Source organism: Felis catus, chromosome A1, assembly GCF_018350175.1.
Source record: "Felis catus isolate Fca126 chromosome A1, F.catus_Fca126_mat1.0, whole genome shotgun sequence".
Taxonomy (NCBI): Eukaryota; Metazoa; Chordata; class Mammalia; order Carnivora; family Felidae; genus Felis; species Felis catus.
The window spans coordinates 103,060,499-103,083,027 of NC_058368.1; the positions used below are offsets into that span (position 1 = coordinate 103,060,499).

A 22,529-nucleotide genomic window follows, 5' to 3' on the forward strand; every position below is an offset into this window, starting at 1 on the left:
ACTTGAACCGAAATCAGGAGTTGGACACTTAACCGACTGGGCCACCCAGGCAACCCCCCTAGAGTCTACTATTAGTACATTATTTGCTTATCATCTTTCTATCTGTCTATCCATCCCTCTAAGGTATCAGTCCATTTTACCTTCTGATACTTTTTATTTTTTTTTTTAATTTTTTTTCAACGTTTATTTATTTTTGGGACAGAGAGAGACAGAGCATGAACGGGGGAGGGGCAGAGAGAGAGGGAGACACAGAATCGGAAACAGGCTCCAGGCTCTGAGCCATCAGCCCAGAGCCCGACGCGGGGCTCGAACTCCCGGACAGCGAGATCGTGACCTGGCTGAAGTCGGACGCTTAACCACCGCGCCACCCAGGCGCCCCTGATACTTTTTAAAGTACAGTGCAGACATAGGTGCACTTTCTCTAAATATTTCATCATGCATATCATTAGATTGAGCTCAGTGTTCGTTTACAGTTTTATTCTTTTGATACAACATTGACAAACAGTGAAAAGAACACGGCTTAAATGTGCATTCTTGGTTTGGAAGAAAGCAAGTATCTGTGTTATCACAAATCCTACCAAGACATCAATCATCACTACTATTCCAGAAAGTTCCCTAATGAGACTGCCTGGCCAATACTCTCCTTCAGCCCTCCAGAAACAACCACTGTTCTTATTTTTGTTCCCACCATAGATTAGTTTTCTTTAGAAAATCATATACATGAAATCACACAGTAGATACTCTTGTGAGTGAAGCTTCCTACCATCAGTATACTGTTGGGAATATCATCACTGTGCTCTTTTTTATTGTGGAGGGATCTTTTGTTGTTTATATTACAATTTATCAACTTCCCCATTTATGGACTTGAAGGCTGTTTCCAGTTTTTGACTGTTATGAATAAGACTGCTGTGAATATTCCTATGTCTTTAGAACCTTACTCCATCCACAGTCATTGTCAGTCTCCTCCCACAAACCTGACTGCCCTTTTTTTTTTTTTTATGTGAAAGACTGTATACTTCTGACCACAAACTAATTTTAATTTCAAGTCCTGCTTGGACTTGATACATGCAGCGGAGGGCTTTTGTTTGTGTGTTTGTTTCCAATGAAGATTTGAGCACAGATGGAAAGAATAAAGAAAGGAAAGTAATGACCTGAGGCATATTCGTGAAGTGTGAATGCACTGTTTTCTTCTAATAACTTATATGTGAAATATCAGTTTGCAACTCTAGGAGAAAAAAAAATAAAAGCATTGCTGTATAATCTCTGTATGTCTTCCATTAAGATTGACTGTGACTTAAAATAGCCTAGGGTTATTAATGCTATAAATCTCTCTGAAACAGATTTCAGTGCTTGTTCTTCTTGCTGAGAGAGAGAGAGAGAGAGAGAGAGAGAGAGAGAGAGAGAGAAAGAAAGAAAGAAAAAAAGAAAAAGCAGTGTACCATAGATCTCACATAAATGACACATTTTCAAACTCTGTTAAGCTTAGACTTTTAGCAATGCCCAGGGCTAAAATGAATTATGGGATTCTTAAATATTTCTCTAAATAACCAAATGCACAGAAACAAAATTTTCTTTTACAGAAAGACCGTTTCAAATGGATACCCGAACACTTAAAGCTTTGACTTCTAGAAGACTACACATGAACGGTGATTACAATATTGAATTACTTCTTCAAAGGAATTAGAAACAACTAACTATGTATGATTCTAAGTTTTGGGGTGGGTGGGTAGGAGGGACTATAAAGGTTTCCCCTAATTTATGTAGTTTTATGTCAAGAGTTATTACGATGCTATCTAAAATTTTCTTTTCTGGAAAACCATTATGACAGGAACACACAAATGGAAATTCTGTATACATGATACAAAATAATTCCTCTCAGATATGGAATGATTTTTTAAAAATAAAATATATATAGAAAGAGGGTATATATCTATTCAATCTATTTTTTTAAAGCTTATTTACTTATTGAGAGAGAGAGAGAGAGAGAGAGAGAGAATATGAATGAATGTGGGGAAGGGGCAGAGAGAGAACTAGAGAGAGCCAAGCAGGCTCTCTGATGTCACAAAGAGCCTGATGTGAGGCTTGAACTCACGAAGTGTGAGATCATGACTTGAACCAACACCAAGAGCCAGACACTTAACCTGCTGAGCCACCTAGGGACCCAATTCCATCTGTTTCTTTTTTAATTTAAGTTTATTTATTTATTTTGAGAGAGACAGAGACAGTGTGAGCAGGGGAGGGGTAGGGAGAGAGGGAAAGAGAGAGAGAGAGTGAGACAGAGAGAGAGAGAGAGAGAGGAAGATAGAGAGGGGGTAGGGGGAGAGAGTCCCAAGCAGGCTCCACACTGTCAGTGCAGAACTTGATGCAGGGCTTGAACTCACGAAACCGTGAGATCATGACTGGAGCCAAAACTGAGAGTTGGACGCTTAACCAACTGACCATACCCCCATCCATTGTTTTTTTTAATTTAGTTATTTTGCTATTTCACCTCTATTCATTCCCCCACATTATTTTATTTCTAAGACTTCCATGTTTTTCAGGAAGGAAAATGTGTCCTGTAAGTTTGATAAAGAAAAAGAGGGGTGCCTGGGTGGCTCGGTTGGTTAAACGTCCGACTTCGGCTCAGGTCATGATCTGACGGTCAGTGGGTTCGAGTCCCACGTCGGGCTCTGTGCTGACCGCTCAGAGCCTGGAGCCTGTTTCAGATTCTGTGTCTCCCTCTTTCTCTCTGCCCCTCCCCCATTCATGCTCTGTCTCTCTCTGTCTCAAAAATAAATATACGTTAAAAAAAATTAAAAAAAAAAAGAAAAAGAGATACAGTTGTTTTATTAGATTAATATCAAGAAAGTTACATGCATATGTAATGCACATAATCTATAGAATGATAAAAATTAATAATAATATTAGTGAAGTATATATCACATAAGCATTTTACATGACAGTAATGGCAGATCCTTTAAAAATTTTATTTTTTACTATTTTTTCTTTTAGGTAACAACACAAAAGAGCCACGGGGCAATGTTTCTTTAGCTATCTAGGTCAGGAGAGCCATCTGGCACTCATTTTAATCACCATGACAGACTTGAAGGAAACCAATAAACCTTGTACTAATATTCCAATCTATTCACTAATGGAGATAATCAGAACATCTGGTTAGGGTTTCCCTTTATAAAGGTCTCCCCCAAGGATTATATTAGGTGTTGAAGCTCCTACTGTGTTGTGTTGGCTATCAATAACAGCTTCCCACCCTGCATCATTGCCTGACTCTAGCCAGACTGCCCATCTTGTCTCTGCCTAGAGTCCAAGCCCATCGACATTCGAAATCTAATCTGAGCAACTACAGGAAGCGTGTCATTTATGGACTCGAGGCAACATCAGCCTCCGTTATTATTGCTGTAAGTTTGTGCCTGTGTGCAAACAATTTACCTAAACTCTAACTTCTTTTGGTCAAGACTCAGTCTTGGGTTCCCACTGTCATAAGCGTCCACTTTGGTAGCTTCCCCTTGACTCTTCAGCCTCTTCGCTGGGTTTTCTCTCTGTGCCCTTCCAGACTTGAGGTATTGTTTCCCTAGAGCCCCTCGATTCTTTCTGCTCTGTACACCTCTTTATCTCTATTTGACCCAGTGGTTTTATCTTTATCTCCATTTTGGTCAATCCAACTTCTATGTATAATGGAATGATAACTGGATCAGAATCCTGAGATATATAGATTCTCATTTGGACTTGACTCTAATTAGTATTGCAATCTTCAAGGATCTTCTGGGATTTCTATTCATTTATACCACAGAGAAGGCACCTCTCCAATTTTGCTTCTAGCTCTAACAACCTACAATTTTGTACCTATCTTTACAATGATAACAATTATAATTCACTGTCTGCTAATAACTAAATTCATTTATGTTCAGAATTTCCCAGTTATAATGACCATCCTCAAATATATGAGATAATCTAGTCAATAGAGAGAGAGTCTGAGTCAGTTCTCAGCATGGCTACACATAAGAAATACTTGGGAAACTTTACAGAACCTATTGCCTGGGGCCCATTCAGACCAATCAGATCCAACTACTGACAGCAGGGCATATGCACTGTATAAAAGCTCACAAATGTAATTCTAATGGATAGGAAAGATTATGAACTACCACAGTAATCAATCTGAGTCAGTTTATTGTACACAGGTTCTAAAAATCACCATTTTAAGGAGTGAATCAGGCCAAGTATTTCCGGGAACAACACAGAATGTTAATAAATAAATACATGAATTTAAAAGGCAAATTGTTGTTTCAGCACAGAAAAATCTTACCTTTTAGAACATATAAACACAATGATTTTCGGCCCAAACTCTGACTCTTGTATATACATTGGTTGATCTAAAAGACTCACGAGTCCTTTAAATATAACAGAGATGCTTCCCTTTTGGGAATTGTTCATTTCCCTTAATAATCTGGTAACATATTTTGTTCTGAATCGAGAAGTCAGCAGAATTCCGCCTGCGGTGCTAACATCACAGGCCCGGCAGATAGTGTTGACCAGGAAAACTGCCTGGGTTTACTTGATTGATTATGAATTGATCTCATTACCTTTCCACACCCTTGCTGTTCACAGTGAAATTTCACACATATTCACACAAGTATAAAATAGTTAAGAGTGAAGGACAAAGCCCATGAGTAAGACAAAATGGATAACAGAAGTAATCACCGTGTCTTACTACTGCAAAAATCAATAAAGCAAATATGCTCTTTTTAAGTGGTATATTACAATCATGTTTTTCTGAAGATTGTTGTCTGTATTCAGTTTAAAAAGGCATCTGCTTGTGTTTGCTTAAAACAAAAGGGTGGTTGACTTAATGAATTATTTACAGGCATGCAATATGGCAACAATGTCATTACAAACTCTCTTCTAAGATCTCCCCTGGCTACTCCTGGCAGGGTGTCAATTTGCTTGTCTTTATGGTAGGTGCACAAAAATTGTGAAGCTATTCAAAGAAATGAGATTCTGCCATTGAACTTACTAAGGCACGCCAACCCAGTAAGAAAGTCCTTAGTGACAAGAGTGGCGGAAACATTTATTTGGCATTAAAATGTGTAGAGTTCATGGAAAGAAAGAACCATTAGAATTACATAAAGTTGAAAGCAGCCTTGAAAACAGGCCCGAGGCCTGAAAGAAATCAAGACAGGCCTCTAAGAGGAGCTGAAGAGGGGAAAAAAGGACACTCTGTGACTTCTTTCTTTTCACAAGTTACTGACCTGTCAGTATCTGCTTGGCAGGGCGGTAGTGGGAGCCCTTAATTTAACGTTTCTGCACCACAGGATGAAGTAGAAGAAATTAAAGGAACTATGGAGCTTATGCAAATAAATAAATAAGTAAAAAGCTTAAAAGGAAAAATTATGGACACAAAATAGCTTGACAAATGAAAATCTAATTATTATTATTATTTTCGCAACATCCAATCAATTCCAAACTTGCTCAAACTTCCTTCTATGAAATCAGAATGTCTAAACAGACAGCCTATTAAGGCAAGTAGGTGGCTTTCAGAAGCGGGTCAGAATCCAGGGGAGATCAAATAGAACACCAAACGTCACAGAGGAGATGATAACCTACCTTCAGGGAAGAACCATGAACACCTGGCCCAATGTAATCACCCATCAGTGAGACTGGCTGACGGAGTGATTGGATCAAACTGAAATTTCCATTGCTAAAAATAGCCCTGGGAAAAGATTTTGTAAACCAAAATCAGTTACTATGGGTAATTTCTTCCCCACGAGTCCACAGTGCCGGTCCTAGAATGTGAGAAAGGGGTTGTGAAGAGAACGAGTAGGGGGTAGAGCTCTGGAGATTGCCTGCCATGAGCTGTGCCCTGCACTAAGCCTGGAACATACAATGGTGAACCGTACAGCCGTCCTCCCTGCCTTCACGGACCTCATAGTCTAGTACAGACTTTGAAACTTTGATGAACTTTATATGCTAGAGATTCAGGCAGAGAACTAGTCTGTTTATCTTCAAACACTTATTATAGTCTGAGAGTCATAAATGTTTACAATTACCTTTTTGTATTTGAATCAAGGACATCAAAAGGTAAAAGGAGTAGATTTTCTTATGAACTCTTTGAAAGATAAACTCTTAAATGCTGATAAGAATGTGAATAATGTACGATTAAGCATAATTTACATCGAATGCTTGAGCTACATGCCCTCTCGTGATGGTGAGAGTGAGAATTGGCCTCTATTGTCAAAAAAGGCAGCTGTGAGCTACAAAGACCTCTGGTAGATTTGCAGGGCCAGCATATACATTCAAATTGTAGCTGGAGTGTTTTTCTGGTTTGAAGAGGCAAGAATTCGGAAAATCACCCCCTTCCCACCAGGAGAGATGACTTCTCTAACAGCTTTGAGTCACTGTTCAAAGGAAGGAAGAAATTAGCAATCACCAAGCCAGCAGGTAGGACTGATTAATTTAGTCTGGCTGTAGTGACAGATCAAATTCACCAGAAAATTGCCAGAGTACATTTGCTCTTTTGTAGTTCTAGATATAAATTTAAAGTTGGGATTACCAAGTCTGCTGGTCTTTTTATTATTCCTATAGTCGATTTTTCTACACAGAAAGTAGCAGTAAAGACAGGGCTAAGGGTATAGACTTCAACGCTCAGGAATCCTGGGCCAAAGAACTGACGTTTTCCAAGCACAAGCTGGACAGGTTTGGATAAGCAACTTAACCTTTCTGAGCTTCTGTTTTCTCACTGGAAAATTTGGAAAAGAATAATAACCGTTATACTAATACCTAAAGCAATGATTATCATGAAGGTTAAGGTAATTAATGTAACTGTAAGTTACATTAGTAATAGTATATGCCCCCAAATGCTAGATTTTTATTATTATCATGGTCATGATTTTAGTTTCCCTACCAATAACTTCTCTGGCAATCCTTTAACATTAAGCCAACATACCAATTTCTTAGAAGTTACATGTGACCCCAAGTCTACCGCTTACGTGGCCTGGAGCTGCTACACGAGAGGAAGGCAGGAAAAGGATGATATTTCAAAACGAGTCAGAAATCTATGTGTGCTGACTGTCAACTGTAACTTCTCTGATGAACTCAGGCTTTGTCCCTCCTACACGCAACTCATTTTATCCCCACCCAGAAGACCTCTGGTATGTCCATCAAGGGCAACTGTAATAGGGCCGTTACACTAAGGACAGTGGGAAAAGAAAAGAGGTAAAGAGGTTAAGGGCTCTTCCTTGCCAGCAGAATAGTCTTTAAGTTGGTTCCCTTTAGGATTTCTTTACTCTTTGGAGTATCTTTCTTTTTCTTTCTTTCTTTCTTTCTTTCTTTCTTTCTTTCTTTCTTTCTTTCTTTCTTTCTTTCTTTCTTTCTTTCCTTCCTTCCTTCCTTCCTTCCTTCCTTCCTTCCTTCTTTCTTTCTTTCTTTCTTTCTTTTTCTCTCTTTCTTTCCCCCTTCAAATTCCTCCACATTACTCTGTTGTTCCCTCTTCTCTCAAGATACTCCTGAGAGATTTAAAGCTTCTCCTGTTTGAGAAGAGCCTTCTGAAATGGGAAGGGGTTGAAACATCAGGTTAAGGTCCTTCGGAAAGGAACAAGGGAAGCTCTGCTCTAGAAAGGAAGTCTTTTTCTTTGTGTAGGGCTTTCATCGCACGGTATTGGTGTATCTCAAGGATCAAAACCAAGCAAGAGAGACCAGCGGGATGTGTCTCCCTTTAATCACCGAGTTGGGGGCCACAGAGGGTCCAGAAGCTCCAGAATGAGGAATGCACCAGCCGAGAGGGTCTTTTCTGCAATAGCTATTCTCTAGAAGCATCGACTGCAGGATTCCAGGATTCTAATACTCTTAGTATACTCTGGAGTATGACGGAACAGAAGGGATGTTTCTCAACATTTTAAGTACTAAATGTCATTTCATTAAGCACTCTTTGGGAAACAACATTTGACTAATATCTTGCTTCTTTAATTTTAGTATTTCTACGGAATTGACAACACAACGCTACCAGTAAGACCTGTCATGTAAGGCCTTGTCAAGTAAATAGCCAAGAAGCATTGAATCGAATATGCACTATTCTTTTTTTCTCTTTTTATTTAATTATTTATATTTTATTTATTTCTTTTCAGAGAACAAGAGGGCATGTGGACGGGAGCAGGGAAGGGGCAGAGGGAGAGAGAGAACCCCAAGCAGGCTCCACACTTAGTGCAAAGCCCAAAATAGGGCTTGATCTCACAACACTGGGACCATGACCTGAGCTAAAATGAAGGGTCCAATGCTCAAATGACTGAGCCTCCCAGGTGCCCCTTACTTCCTTATAGTTAGTATCATTATGTATTAAGTTTTATTAAAAATAATCTATTTAAAATATATTTTATGCTATTGTAATGTCTTTTATTCATATGGGGGGCTTATTATTTTTAAAGTATTCACACATATATTATTAATTAAGACAATAATTATACTCTATTATTAGCTCAGTTTGACAGATCAACTGACACTCAGACAAGTTCTATCTTTTTAAAAAAAAAATTTTAATGTGTATTTATTTTTGAAGGAGAGAGACAAAGAATGTGAGCAGGGGAGGGGCAGAAGGAGAGGGAGACACAGAATCTGATACAGGCTCCAGGCTCTGAGCTGTCAGCACAGAGCCCAATGTGAGGCTTGAACCCACAAACTGTGAGATCGTGACCTGAGCCTAAGTTGGACGCTTAACTGACTGAGCCACCCAGGGGCCCTAGACAAGTTCTATCTTGGGTAAGGTCTCAAATTTAAAAAAGGACAGAAATAGGAAATAAACCCACATGCCCTAAATCAACTGCAGTGAGGTGAAAAGAGATCTAAAACTCAGTTTTAGGGCATAAACCGGATGTATCTGATGAATAAAAGTGGGTGGCATACCATCAGCTTGATTCCCCCCATCTCCATCTTGGAGAGGTCTCTAAGGAAATTCCATTAAATCTAAAGGCCTTGTCAGAGTACAGTTTGAAGGCACTTAGCATCTAGATATGTCTAATCACCTCTGGGCACAATCACAAGTGGGCAGGACTGGTTACACAGTTTGTGGGACATAGTACAAAATGGAAACATGGGGTGCCATGTTAAAAAAATTAAGAATTTCAAAATGAGAGAACCAAGCATGAGGACCCCTTGAGTGAGGATTCTGTGTGATCACACAGGCTGCATGTCTGTGTGGACCAGAAATTATCTTCAAAACCCTTTACTAAATGGTCTCTAGACCAGCGTGTTTACCTTTTCTCAACGACCTGTGTCCATGTTCTAGTTCATTCTCATATTTATATTTCTGTTGGGGAAGAGTCATTAAAGCTACTCAAAGTATATTGTAATGGGGTAATTTTTAAGTTAAAAAAACTATTTGCCCCATACCTGAATACCAGATCTTTACCCCAGCTCATAGTAGGCACCCACATTCCCAAGGAGATTAATTTACTTTTTTTTTTTTAAATTTTTTTTTCAACGTTTATTCATTTTTGGGACAGAGAGAGACAGAGCATGAACGGGGGAGGGGCAGAGAGAGAGGGAGACACAGAATCAGAAACAGGCTCCAGGCTCTGAGCCGTCAGCACAGAGCCCGACGCGGGGCTCAAACTCCCGGACCGCGAGATCATGACCTGGCTGAAGTCGGACGCTTAACCGACTGCGCCACCCAGGCGCCCCTAATTTACTTTTTTAAAAAAAGAAACCTGAAGTAAAAGATACTCAGCTTCTGTCACAGAAGCTCACTGCTTGGGAGTGGATATGAAAAATTCCTTTAATCTCCTCCTCATCCTTAACCCACTATTATAATGCCAACTATCAATCTTGGAGGACTCAGTTAATAGACTGTATCACTAGACTGTGACAGAGACACCGCCATATGTTCATCACACTAGTCTCATGTTGGTCCTGGACACCCAGCAAGATGGTGTTTCCCAGTCTCTCCTGCAGTTAAGTGATACCAGGGTGACTAAGGAGTGAAGTTTACCACTTCCAAGGCTGGCCCCCAAACCTGTACACTCCTCCAACTGCACACTCTTTCCTTGGCTACAGCCAAATGCAGAGAACCCACTGGAGAACTCAGATATCTCAGAGGATCAAAGAGTGAGAACATGGAAATATCCCAGGGCCCCCGAATAACTCCATATAACAGAGCATCTTGGCCCCAACACACCCCAATGGTCCACAATGGACTGTGGGAGGACTGAGAAGAAATCTGTACCATATTACAAACCAAGATTTGGGGCTATTGTTATAAGAGCTAGCATTACTTTACCTAACTAATACATATAGTACAGAGAAGATACTTCGGACATTATTGGGGCTTAGCAGGAGTTAAGAAAGTAGATATAAGTGAGCATTTCAAATAAAGGTTCTCCTTCTTCTGATCCCAGAAAATGTGTGTGAAGAGACACAGAAGAGGGTACAAAGGAGAGTTATATAGCCATGTATTTGTCTCCTGAGTTTTCCTTTTTGGTCATCATCTTGGAGAAAAGAAGGTTTGCAAAACACATTGACAGGACTACTGAGAACATCGTTTCTTGCCCTTAACTACATTTGTGACTTTGAGAGACTTTCTCACCCCAGTCAAGGATAAATCACATCAACCCAGTGATATACCAGGCCCAGGCAGAGGGAACACCTGATACTTAGCTTTCCCAAGCATCCCCTGGTTCTTAAGTGGTGTGCACGGAAGATGTGGTAGGGTTTCACCAGAGAAGAGGCTAGAGGGATTGCTTATATGAGAAAACATGGTTCTCTGGCATGGACAGCTGAGGATAACCAAAACAGGGCCAAAAGGACGTTATCGCCATGTCTCAAAGAAGTCAACAGAAAGAGCACAAACCCAAATGAGGTCAAAACTGTGAGAGAGTGCTAACAGGCCCCAGCAGAACTCAATCAAAATCACAAATGACCCAGCCACAGACTTTAGCTATTAATACCTTTAGAGCAAGCAGCACAGGGATGATAAGGGGCAGGAAGCTTGGGTAGAAGGACTCTAACTATTCTCTACTCTTGGAAAGTTTCCTAAGTCACCTCAGTCAACCAAGGTGCCCAGATAATACCATAAGGAAAGACACGGAATGGGCGTTACCTCAGAGGAAAACGTGTTCAGTCAAAAGACTAAACACCCTAACTGGGGTGTTTCAATTATCCAAATGGATTATGCTTTAAACAGGATCACATGTTTACCAAGTTTTTTCCTGTTAATCAGTCGGTGGGAGATGGGGGAGTTGGCAGAGGATAGGGGTGTGGGGGGTGTTTAGATAGTGACAGGGTTGGAAGCTCAGATCAGCTTAAGACAAAATAAAGTATTGATGTTTTCTTTGCACATCTGAGTTTTGATAGGAGTTAAATTTGGTCAATCTGCTACCTGAGATTAAAAGAAAAGCAAACAATTTCAGCTCTGTGCTAAAACTTCATACACCGCAGAGCTCTTCCTCATGGGACCGCCTGGCAATGACAGAGTTTTATAGACTGATGTTACTCCTTTTCTCCATCCACTGGTGCCATGTTTTTGAAAAGTATTTTCCCACCTCTATTCTTGCATAATGCAATACACAAGAAGGAAAAGTGCATAAAACGGTGCCAGGTTTTCATGGGTTTTCCCCAAGCACTGCCCTGGAAAACCAAGCCTGCCAAGAACAATGTCAGAACATCAATTGACTACAGCGATAACAACATACCCAGAAGGCAGATTGTCTGACAATAAAGTTGCCAAAAAAGAAATTGCTGTACCTGTGGAGACCTTGAGTCATTCCACGAAGGTGGTCCATAGCCAGAAATAAAGGCAGCACGGAGCAGCTAAGAGTTCTTCTTTTAACCCAGTGGGAGCTTTTAGAGGATTCTGAGCCAGTTAACTTTGCTGAGTCACTCTCCAGGAGAGATACAAGTCCTTCATCCTGAGCAATAAAAGTTTTATTGAAAAGGCAACAACGACCACTGCTTAGCATTTCCTTCTTCGCACTCTTCTTTAAATTTCACTTTGGTTAATGGCTGAGACCAAATCCTACCTCCAGATATATAACTGCATGAGTAGAAATGTGGTTGTCCATCCTCACTTGGTGTGGGACTTCTGCATTTATGCTAAGTTGCTTTACCCAACTCTCTAACCAGTGCTTGGGTGCACCAAAATGGCCAACTACAGGTTAAGCCATAGTTAGAGAGTCTCAGCTTGACTATTTCTGAGTTTAACCGTAAAATGGATGTATAGTGTTTGCATGGATCAGAACATTTTGGGCCACAGCAGATTTTACCTCTTGTCCAGAGGACTTCCCCGACCAGGTACTCTTGGGAAGCTGCCTGGGGAAAGTCTGAGAGCACAGCGGAGTGTAAATGGGATGGAAAACCCCTCAAATTGATGGCAAACGTTTGTAAAAGACTATGTCCAACTCTTGAAAGTGAGGCTGACATCTCAGTCTTCTGTCCTTTGCGTCTATCTTGCAAGTGCACCCTGGGAAAGCAGGAGGAACTCAGAGGAAAAGACAGAGACTTTATGACCTTGTCCCCTGGTGAAGTATCAAGGTCTGTGTGGGCTGGGGTGTGTGACTCGTAGAATAACCCAAGTCTTGATCTGCCCTCTGAGCGTTTATGTAGCGTTCGCGCTTTCCACCAAAGAAAGAGCCCGTGAGCTCATTTGGGGCAGGGGATGTTACGTCCACCAGGGTCCTAACAAGATGGCACACTCAAGCTAGGACAGTTCAAAGAGGCTTTAAAGGAGGAAGAAAGACGCTGGCAAGGGGTGGTACGGCATCTGGGATAGTAAATGAGTGGCTGTTACCACCCTAAGCTCAAAGAAAGCTGAAAGCAAGGAGTCCAGAGCCTTTCAGAGCAGTCAGGTGGAAGCAGGCAGGCCAGAGAGGAGGAGAGGGTGCTCTTACCTCCCTTGCCTCTCCTGTCGTGGAACCTCAGCAGCGGAGCCAGAGGGGGAAGCCAGAGAGCTCGGAATCCTGAGATGCCCCCCGAGCAGAAAGCACGGTACAGAAGGGCAGAGAGCAGATCCGTGAGAAGCAAACAGAACCCCACCCCCCAGCACAGACACGTTACCTTGCCTCTTCTAAATCCACAGCACCTGGCCTCGGCAGAAAGCTGTTTGATTGAAAGGTTGCTCTTGGCATCTCAATGGCTCTTTTTCCCTTATCTGTATAGTCGCAATGCACCTGCCTGCTTCCAGGGCCCACAGGAAGGGAATGGCTTATATCTATTTGAGGTGCCCTAAAAGAACCTGACTACAGGAATGATTTGAAAGCATAATTTAAACCGAAGCAATAACAGACCCCTAAAAGCCTTGATCAAGAGTCCTAAATAAATTCACCTTCTGTAATTGCCAGTACACGTCTATGTCCTCAACTTTATGAACCAACTCCAGCATCCCGGAGTTTACATCCTTCCTTGATCAATCTTCAGTAAGGAATTTACTTCTCTAATAACAAGCTTCTCAACATCACGCAGGTCCCAGAATGACCATCAAACAGAGGCAATGTGAACAGCTGGGACTATCTGATGGTAGTAAACACAGATGTGCCTGACAGGACATTAACTGCTTAGCGCATTGATGTAACCGACTTCCCAATGTTCGGCGAGGCTTTGTAGTCCCTGAGATGCTACTGCCTGGGTATAACGATTGCTGTGTTCCCCATCCGCTCTTTGGCAAAGGTATTTCCGCAGCATTCGATGCAGGGCTTCAGCTCGGTGTTAATTATGAGATCAGCTCAAGGCCTGTGATTTAGAGCCCGGGCTCCCAACCCTTTCAGTAATTCAGTTCCCGCAAGTCTGTGTTATTGGCTCCTGAATGCACTTGCTTAAGCTAATTAAAAAATAAGCTGAAGAAATTCATTTCTTATGCGAAATTAAATCTGATACACACAATGAATATTGCACCTTGTCATGTTCATTTCTAGCTCAATTCTACCTTTTAGTGTTCATTTTGCAGTTAGAGATTCCCGTTTTAAAACAAATGTTTGTATTCTCCAAGAGACAGACCGGCCTTTTGTGCAAATATTTGGGTTATAAACAACTTTGATAAAGCATTAAAGGTTTTTAATGTTCTTTTGTGGCATGATCAGTCAACCAACATCACCATTGCAACCGACAAATTGATAGTCTCTTGATGAAATGCGAATGATCCTCCAAATAATCTCTCCTTTGCATAGGAAAATGGCATTGGGGGGCTTGATAGGCAGGAGGTATCAGCGATGATAAGGTGATGAGTGGCGACTGTAATCTCTACCCTGTCCTACCCAATGCACCTAATAGCAGAATGTCATGTATATATGTTTGCGGTATAGGCTGATGAAATTAAGAGCAGGCTTTGGCAAGAAACAAAATCTCCTTTCATTGTTTTAATCCAAACAGACACATAAAAGCCACCCAGCTTCAGACCAGTGTTCTGTGTGTCTGTTTATGGCGAGGTTTCCAGAAGATCTAATAGAGAAAAATCTCAGGGCAGGGTCATTTCTAACATCTCTAACCTGAGCCAACGGTCTTGGAAATGCATTCGTCAGGCACAGGCTCTACTGACCAGTGAAATACATCACTGCCCTTGAAAATCCTCCAAGTAGCCTCAGACTGCTGTTAAGGGGCCAAGAGTGTCACTGTCACATAAAACACTTGACAAAAACTTGGAAAAACGAGAGTACTCTTTTCTATCAGAGAATTGCTAAAGTCAGGACAGCAAGCAGGTTTTCTCTCTTAGCCATTCTTGTTATTCAAAACAGTTCTATGAAGCCATGGTCTCTGTCACTGTTGGGTGAATCCCAGGTTCAAGGGAAAAGAGGCTTTGGATCAGCTGGGAGGTGCTGAAGGAGTGAGGCTGGGATGTTGTGTCATCCTCTCCTCTGGCAGCTTCTACCCTCTGCTTTCCAGGAACTGAGATCAACCAATGTTCCTTAAAGTGGAATTTCGTGTTTCACAGATGATATATGTGGGGATTTTAGCGTAATGATTGCACAGATATCATGCCTATATACATTTACATGGATTTGTAGAAATAGAACGTAGCACATATAATTCCAAAGGAAGTCACAGAATTTGGCTCAGTAAAAAAAGTGATTTAATTTAATGCTTATTTAAATTTTTTTAATGTTTACTCATTTTTGAGAGAGAGAGAGTGTGTGCGCAAGGGGGGAGGGGCAGAGAGGGAGGGAGACACAGAATCGGAGGTAGGTTCTAGGCTCTGAGCTGTCAGCACAGAGCCCAACGCGAGGCTCAGACCTCTGAACCATGAGATCATGACCTGAGCCAAAGTCTGACGCTCAACTGACTGAGCCACCCAGGAGCCCCTAATTTAATGTGAATTTAAAGAAAAATATCTAAGTTCATAGCACAGGTGGTAAATATGGCAAAATATTATAGTTGGAAAATAAACTATTCAATACTTTGGAAAAATTATACTAAACTATAGGAATGCAGAGATAAATACAAGCTTGAATTCTTTTTTTCCTCTCTCGACTTCAACCAATTTTCACTCTCATATCGGGGTCAGCTACGGTTTTAAGAGGAGTCATCTTAACTATTATCATTCTTTGGCTCCGAAAAACATGGCAGCTTTTTGAATCCCTAAATGTTATGGGGGGGGGGGGAGGGCCCTAGCAGAGAAGCAAGGTAACTTCTGCACCACCTCCTCCAATAATTGGCTGACTCGGTCATCAGTCCCCAGAGGAGGGAGTCACAGCAGTTATAATCCTACAGCACTCTCAGCAGGCCACAGTGATAAGTTATTAATGTACACTGGGAATTCTAACTATTAACTGGTTTGGAATACGTGAGTCAACCCATTAGGTACCCTTCTCCCACTGGGGAAAGTAAATTAACATCAGAAGGCCGCTTGGTGATTAATGAATCAAAACAAAAGGGACTGAATGGCTTTAAGAGTTTGGTTCCAAGAGGTCTTTTGGAAGTCAATCAGTTGCTTGATTTGAAATTCTTCCTCTGGCTCTGTTTATATGTATGTAATTTTTTCTTTCATACCCAGGGGGTTTATCATACATTTAGGCACTCAGGCCAGTCTACACAATAACTCCCTCTTTTTGGGAAGGGAGTGTAGTCACACGTAGATTTTTTTTTTCCTTTTAATACTAGCATTTGGTAAAGGTAGTGTGGGATAATCATAAGCTCTACTTCAATTTCGGGACATCCTCAAGACCCCGGCTCTGTGGGATGTTGTTACAGGAGGGAAAGCGTGGGGTCTATAGGTAGAGGTTGGTGAGGAGATAGGCTGGATGCTATTAATGGAACCATGGTGGGAGAGGTGATGGAGGAATAGCATTAGGGCCCTGCTGACCCTTCTCTGATCTCTTAGAGGCCACCAAGTAGGTGGGTGGTAATGGTGTACTGACTGCTATCATAGTCAGCAGCAGGCCAAACAGAATGGATAAAGTGCCAGGAAATCCCAGTGAAGGAAGTTCGGGCCAAGATGTCAGTTCCCAGAGCTCGAAAAATATACTCCAAGTCTTTTTTTTTTTTTTTTTTTTAATTTTTTTTTTCAACATTTATTTATTTTTGGGACAGAGAGAGACAGAGCATGAACGGGGGAGGGGCAGAGAGAGAGGGAGACACAGAATCGGAAACAGGCTCCAGGCTCTGAGCCACCAGCCCAGAGCCCGACGCGGGGCTCGAACTCACGGACCGCGAGATCATGACCTGGCTGAAGTCGGACGCTTAACCGACTGCCACCCAGGCGCCCCAATACTCCAAGTCTTTAAGCACAAAAAGACATACATGCCCACCCACGCCCTGACATACCATGTGTTCCTAAACATAAAAACGATAGCGAGATGTTAAACTTATAAAGGATACCTAAAAGAAGTTATGGCCTTATTTTTTACACGATGACAACAATTCTTTTTTTAAATATTTCAAATACAAACTACTTTTGAAAACTGCATATGCTTAGTTTGACATCTCAGGATTCTGTAATGCTGGTCTGTAAGTCTCTGGGACTGTTCTCACTACTCAGACCTCAACTCCTCCAGCCCTATGAGGATAGGGTCTGTCACCTCGTTGCCTGCCCGATAGACACAGGGCTCTAAGCATTGTAGGAACTAATACATATTTGCGAGTGGACAGGCTGACAAATTAAATGAACCCAACATCCATTAAAGGAAAATTTCACCCACTCCTTCCCATCAAGTTGGAGGCAGAGTACAAACAGGAGGTAGAGTCCATCTCACTACCGGGGCTGGAAGGTCAATGACACATCCTATTTTCTACAGCTTTCATTTTTTAGATTTCATGTTTTTGGAATAGTTATATTATTTTTTGGTAACACTCTCTAATTGCCACCTGGTTGCCCTTTATTACATTAATTTCAATCAGACATTGACTTTCCCTTTGAGCTGTTGATCTTCCCTGTTATGTGGCTGACTCTATGAGGAGAGGAGATATGGCCATCTCATTTTATAGCTGTATCACCACGGACCGACACAGAGTAAAAGATCGATACGTATTTGTTGAATAAATAGATGATGGCCATCTCCTTGTTTCCTCCCTCTTTTTCCCCACTGGACCCCTCTAAACAGGGTGACCATGGAGTTTGTCATTGAGATCAGGAAACTTTTTTGAGTCAAAGGAGATTCTCTTGGTGGTTATACAAAGGACAAAGACAAAATCTGCAACTGTCCTCCCAAACTGGGACATGTGATAGTGCTACCTTGACAGGTTGCTTCCATTCCCCCCTCACCCCCAGTACTTTCTTAATGATTGGAAGAAATGGGCAAATGAGTTTTAGATAGCAGATGTCAGGAATCGCATGCATTTCATTATTGCTTTTATGCCCAACAGCCAATAAGTTGCCAATGATGCTTGCCCCCATCTGAAGACCTCACAAAGTTCTCTGGCTATTTATGCTTTGTTTTGTTTTTGTTTTTATTTTTAAGGATCTGTTGTTATTAGGACTGGCTTTCTGGGTGATTCAGAATTTCTCGATCCTGAAAAAGTCTTGCTCCCTGTTTCTCATTCTCCAATCATCCCGTGTAGTTATTGTAGACTTCCTGTCCCAGGCCCTTGTCTCAGTGAACTGTTTGGCTTCTGCCATTCTGCCAACTGCATTCTGGAGGTCCTGCTGCCAACTTCCGGCCTCCTGGTGACAAGCCCCAGGTTTCAACAGGGCAGATGGGCCGGGTTGGACTTGGCTGAAACTCTTACCCTTCGGAAGTGACACGGAAGCAGGGCACCTGGGTGGTTCCATCGGTGAAGTGTCCGACTTCGGCTCAGGTCATGTCTTATGGTCCGTGGGTTTGAGCCCTGCATCAGTCTCTCTTCTGTCAGCACACAGCCTGCCTTGGATTCTCTGTCCCTTTCTCTCTGCCCCTCCCCTGCTCATGTGTGCTCACTCTCTCTCTCTCCTTCAAAAATAAATAAACATAAAAAAAAAAAGAAGTGATATGGAAGCTTGTCTGTTGCTCTCCCCTTGGAGAGGTATATGCCTTGGACATATACCTGGTCCAGAAATGGACTAGAAGAGAATACTCTCACCTTCAAAAGGAATGTAGACCACTACTTATCAGGTAAGACAGCTTTCTTCATAATTGGTACCTGTCATGTAGCAGAACTTGGAAAAAATTCCATCAGGTTGTACGATATGGATTATTGGGGAAATTTTTAAAGCACACATCATGAAGAAGAGAAAGCCTACAGACTCCTTCCTTTCCCTGCTATATCACGAGCTCTAGACAGTCTGGGAAAACTGCTGGTCACACAGTGGATTTTTGTTCTACTTGGTCTCCATTCTTACAAGGTAGGCATGAGAATATGGTTATTGTCAGTGCAAGCAGACTGTGAGGGTGCCAGGCAGTCTGAATTTTACATTTCAGCTGTTTACAGGTGTCGTCTGGGAAAGACAGCTTCCAGACCTAGGGGAGTCCACGCCCCTGGGACCCTGGGTCTGGCTAAGGTGAGGAATTTCCCGGGCCCATGGGAGGTTGACTAGTAAGCACGGCTCAAAACACAAACTGTAGACGCTGTGTGATTCACATCCCACCTCCCCGCTCTACAGGGAGTCAGCGTGACTAGAGCTTAGTAGTTTCAAATAAAAAAATACAAGTAACTCTACATGATTTCAATCTAAAAAACACAGGCTATAGGCCTTCCTATTGTTTTATTACAAAAGCAACTTCATTGCTTTCTTGATTCCCTTTTAATAGAGGCAGTAATAAAAGTAAAATGGAAATGAAAGTTGATGGATGGTCTATAGGAACCTCCTTCCCGGACAGAAAACAAGACATACAAATAGAAATATTAATCAATGCTCTGAGCCTAGTTCAGGTGCTAAGCTGTAGAATGTAATACATCCCACAGCTTAATTATTATTTTTTACGGGTATAGTGGCCCAGGGTACCCCAGGCAATTGCATCAATAAAAATCTTCTGCCAGAGTAGGTTCAGCATTGTGTTACTTTTCTGCCAGGTGAACAGCTTTGGGTTTATATGAGATTCATGCTAATAGCGTGAGCGGGGTGTCTGGATGTTCATTGTAAATGTACAGTTGAAGACACCTGCATTCAGTTCCCAAGTTGGGCCTCAGTTTTGTTCTGGAAATGTGCCTGCTCACACCAAAAAAGATGTCAGTTGAACTGAGCCATGTGATGCTACATAAAATCAAGCTTGCTACAAAAATAAATTGGCTGAAACAAATGCTTTCATCAGAAATGTCACTACTGAACAAGAAATAAAAGAGATATTTTTTTCCTCCTGGGCAAGAGCAGTGGATAACAAAGAATATTTTTCCTAGTATTAAATTTTAAATATAATTCTTTTTCTACAGAGAATTAGCATTTGTTTAAGGCATGTAAAGTAGATCAAAATTTCTCTCATCTAACAAGGAACTTTTAGAAAAATAATTTATTTTAATGTAGCTATACTTTGTAGGAAGAAATGAAAAAAACTACAGGGGAAACCATGCCAGAGCATTTCTTCTCCCCTCTAGGTTGTCATATTATTGTAACCTATTGTCGCTAATTATATTATATTCTCCTAGTATGTAAGGCTAGGTTCTCCAGGCTGGCTTCTAAGGATTATAAAGGAAATGCTCACAGGTCATCAAGAATGTGAGAAAAATAAAAGAGATATAAAAGAGATTCAAGGAACTCTGTCTTCATCTTTTTCTTTCTTTTTTTCCCTTATTTATTTATTTATTTATTTATTTATTTATTTATTTATTTAGAGAGACAAAGAGCCTGTGGGCAGGGGAGGGGCACAGAGAGAGGGAGACAGAGAATCCCAAGCAGGCCCCACACTATCAGTATAGAGCCAGATTCAGGCCTCAAACTCAAGACCTGTGTCGAAACTGAGTTGGACGCTTCACCGATTGGGCCACTCAGGCGTCACCCTCTTCCTCCTCTTCTAAAAACATTCTTTCTACGTGCATTAAACACTTACTTCCCCCAAACTGGGAACCTTCCAATACTGGCTGTCAATGTCAAGTTCAAAATACTTGACTCACCTAGGGAAACAAGCTTGAAGAGAAATGCTATCCTTACATTTAATATTGTTGTTTTCCATTTCCTCCCCATAAATGTTTCATAAAATCTACTCCGAGATACGAAAGATTTTCAGTTTCATCCCTCTGTCTTTTCATCGATGTGTGTTTCCACACCATGTGGTTTCAGCAAATACGATTAAAAGGAGATAATATTAAATGAGCTATAAATGGCAAACTTTTGAAAAGAAATGCAATGTTAATCTTGTGCATCAGGGTTGTGTCTCTGCAACTTGCAAACATACAGATGTAAAGAGAAAAAAATGTTCCACTATCCAGATGTTAACTCGGAGAGAATTTTAAATATTGAGATGCTTTATCTATACTGTGCTAACCAGCCCAGTGTTTCTTAGTATATGACTGTTCATACTGTGTAGAAGAACAGATGGATGACTTAACAGCACCATTCATTTTTTTAGCCAGATGTTCTGCCATCATGTTGGCGAAGCCTTGCCCCAGTTTCCACAGTCGATACTCAATCTAAACTTCAGATCAGTATTGTTACATTGGTGATCTTCCCTGAAAAAGTGCTGATTTTTTTAAGTTTATGGTTATTTACTCATTCTTGTTCTGAATACGTAACTAATCTGACATGGGGAAGCTTATTACGTACTGTTAATATGTTGTTAATGAAGAGGTTATTATACATACCACAAATACACACACGTCCATACATATGTATCCATATAGATCATCGTGCAGTCTTTTTTTTTTTTTAATTTTTTTTTTCAACGTTTACTTATTTTTGGGACAGAGAGAGACAGAGCATGAACGGGCGACGGGCAGAGAGAGAGAGGGAGACACAGAATCGGAAACAGGCTCCAGGCTCTGAGCCATCAGCCCAGAGCCCGACGCGGCTCGAACTCACGGACCGGGAGATCGTGACCTGGCTGAAGTCGGACGCTTAACCGACTGCGCCACCCAGGCGCTCCCATCATGCAGTCTTTTTAATCTCACGTATGAACCTTATTCAGTTCATTGGCTTACGCGTTAATAATTGGTGATGACACTGGCATATAAATAGACAAGTAGGTAAATACACATATACATAACCTAAAATTTCACTCTTAACATAAATTCATTTCAACTGTTCTTTTGGGAGGGTATACAAAAACAATCAAGAACCTTAGGCTATTTAAAATGTTACCTGTAGGGAGACAGGATCTCTATATAAGTTTAAAATTCGCAAGATTTATAGCCTGTGCAGCTCTTCTCTTCTTCCATAGTGAGGGCTTGCATCACTTACAGTAGGAATTTTAAAGTGTCTTTACTTTTGCATTTCTTCAGAAGCTCCAACTTAAATATTATTGTGACAATAAATATCTCTGCTTTAAGAACCCTTCATGAAATGTAAGAGCTTTTAACATGAAATAAATAAACGCGTTGTTCTCTGAGGTTAGGTCAGTGTGTTTGAAACGCACTGTGTTCGAATGTTAATTGAGTTTGGCATAAGCATGGATATAAAATGCATCAGTGCCACTCAACTTACCAGCAGTGAAACTGATTACCAATTCTAATCGTTGTCTGCCTGGTGACAGCATACCGAGATGGAGATGTTGAATATTTTAGTTTGTGATAGGATCATGGTTGTTTAAAGTACTGACTACGTGTTTTGCAACCAACAGAAGTAATTGGTATGCATGTAAGAACGAGCAGCCCTGAGCACATCATTTATTTAGAAAGTCTTTTGATGTAACTCTATGGGGGAAAAAGTTAATAAAACATGGTTCAAAGATAAATTTACACTCAGCACTATAAGATGACATAACGCACAAATTATTGTAGCGAAACAACTGTTTTCTAGCAAAACATGTTCTTTATCCTTCCTTAAGCTACTCAGCCAAGCAAGAAAAACCGGGCTTGGGGGAAACAAGAGGTACACAGGTATTATTAATTCTTTTAAAGTTTTTTGCAGCAACTTGTGACAATTTTAAAAAGCAACGTTGGGGGGCGCCTGGGTGGCACAGTCGGTTAAGCGTCCGACTTCAGCTCAGGTCACGATCTCGCGGTCCGTGAGTTCGAGCCCCGCGTCAGGCTCTGGGCTGATGGCTCGGAGCCTGGAGCCTGTTTCC

The 22,529-nt window shown here is 41.2% G+C and overlaps 1 long non-coding RNA gene across 5 annotated transcripts in view; it reads right to left on the reverse strand.

Annotated features, from left to right (window-relative positions):
- Positions 1–15,080, reverse strand: part of LOC111560609 — a 285,719-nt gene extending 270,639 nt beyond the window's left edge. For 2 of the 5 annotated variants that reach the window (XR_002742603.2, XR_006598535.1), the window contains exons 1-2: positions 12,864–15,080; positions 11,722–11,885 (exon numbers count right to left, since the gene is read on the reverse strand). This is a non-coding gene — a long non-coding RNA (uncharacterized LOC111560609). The remainder of the gene's footprint in view (positions 1–11,721; positions 11,886–12,863) is intronic. The other 3 variants (XR_006598534.1, XR_006598533.1, XR_006598532.1) reach the window with 3 other exon arrangements.
- Positions 15,081–22,529: the final 7,449 nt, after the last annotated feature.